The sequence below is a fragment of the Musa acuminata genome, chromosome BXJ1-1 (assembly GCF_036884655.1).
Source record: "Musa acuminata AAA Group cultivar baxijiao chromosome BXJ1-1, Cavendish_Baxijiao_AAA, whole genome shotgun sequence".
Taxonomy (NCBI): Eukaryota; Viridiplantae; Streptophyta; class Magnoliopsida; order Zingiberales; family Musaceae; genus Musa; species Musa acuminata.
The window spans coordinates 39,879,532-39,881,816 of NC_088327.1; positions in this window are offsets into that span (position 1 = coordinate 39,879,532).

Genomic DNA, 2,285 nt, shown 5'->3' on the forward strand with positions numbered 1-2,285 from the left:
GGAAAAATTATTGGCAAAGGAAATATAGGTAATAAATCAAACCTCTTAATTAAAAATATTTTATAAGTAGATGGTTTAAAACATAAATTACTAAGCATTAGTCAATTGTGTGATAAGGGTTATAACATCAAATTTGAATCTAATACTTGTCTTATAGAGATACCACACAAAAATAGATCTATGATTGCCTTAAGGACTAATAATATGTATATTATTGATCTTGATAATTTTTGTGATGAAACTTACTTTTTGGTTTTAAACGATGATGCATGACTTTGGCATAGAAAATTAGGTCATGCAAGTATGAAATTAATTTCATAAATTATAACTAAAGAACTTGTAAGAGATATGCCTAGAATTACATTTGTCAAAGATAAAATTTGTGATGCATGCCAACTAGATAAACAAATAAAGAGTAGCTTTAAGTCTAAAATTCAAGTAAGTACCTCTAGACCACTATAATTAATTCATATGAATTTAATTAGACCAATTGATATCACAAGTTTAGGAGTTAGTAAATACGCTTTTGTGATTGTTGATGATTATAGTAGATATACTTGGACATATCCGACCGAAAAGATATACTTGGACATACTTCTTGGCATATAAAAGTGATTGCTTTAAATGTTTTTTAAAATTTTATAAACAAGTTCAAAATAAAAAGGGTTTTATGATTTCTTCTATTTAAAGTGATCATGGTGGTGAATTTAAAAACTATGATTTTTAAGATTTTTATGATTTAAATGGGTATGACTATAATTTCTCTACTCCAAGAAATCCACAACAAAATATAGTTGTTAAGAGAAAAAATAGGAGTTTATAAGAAATGACAAGAATCATACTTAATGAATATAGCCTACTCTGATATTTTTGGGTCGAAGCTGTTTACACAACATCCTATGTCATGAATAGGGTTCTCGTAAAATCACTACCGTCTAAAACTCCTTATGAATTATGGAACAATAAAAGACCTAACATTTCATATTTTAAAATTTTTTGTTATAAATATTTCATTTTAAATGAAAAGGATGCCTTAGGAAAATTTGATGCAAAACCCGATGAAGGTATTTTTCTTGGATATTCTTCTATTTCTAAAGCTTTTCAAGTTTTTAATATAAAAACCTTGGTTATCGAGGTATCTATCCATGTTGTTTTTAATGAGTTTTTTGAATTTAAGAAAAATGATCTTGATGATAATTTTAATTTTGATACTTTAAATTTAAATGAAAATTCTCCTCTCCCAAGCAATTAGGATGCATATACTTCCAAAGAATTCTTACCCAAGGAATGAAAGTATGTAGATGCTCATGTTAAGGAGCTAATCATTGGAGATACATCAAAAGGTGTTCAAACTCGTTCTTCATTTAAAAACTTTTATGCTAATGCTGTCTTTTTGTCTCAAATTGAACCTAAATACATTGACGATGCTCTAAAAGATTATTCATGAGTTTTTACAATGCATGGAGAATTAAATCAATTTGAGAGAAATAAAATGTGGACGCTTGTTCCTAGACCTTGTGACCATCTTGTAATTGGCACTAAATGGGTCTTTAGAAATAAGCAAGATGAACTTGGTATCGTAATTTGAAATAAAACCAGATTAGTGGCCAAATGTTTCAACCAAGAAGAATGTATTGACTATGAATAAACCTTCGCTCCTATGGTAAGACTTGAAGACATAGGGATACTTCTTACCTATGCATGTTGTAATAATTTTTAAGTTATTTCAAATGGATATTAAAAGTATTTTTCTTAATGACTTTATTTCTAAAGAAGTTTTTGTTGAACAACCATCCGGATTTGAGAATGTTCTTTTTCCAAACCACGTTTTTAAGTTATCTAAGGTTCTCTATAGATTGAAACAAGCCCCAAGGGTTTGGTATGAGAGACTTAGTTCATTTCTTATTAAGAATGACTTTTTGAAATGCAAGGTCGATACCATGTTATTTATTAAATATTTTAAAAATATTTTTTTATTATTTAAATTTATGTTGATGGTATTATTTTTTGTTCTATAAATGAGTCTTTATATGAATATTTTGCCAAAAGTATGAGCCAAGAATTTGAAATGAGTTTAATGGGTGAATTGATATTTTTCTTATCATCGCAAATTAAACAACCAAGTGAAAGAACTTTTGTTAGTCAAACTAAGTATATTTTAGATCTATTAAAACAATTTCATATGGATAGTGCTAAGGCTATTATCACACAAATGAGCACTTCTACAAAATTAGATATAGACAATGAAGGAGAATATTTTGATAAAAAAACTTATAAGGGCATAT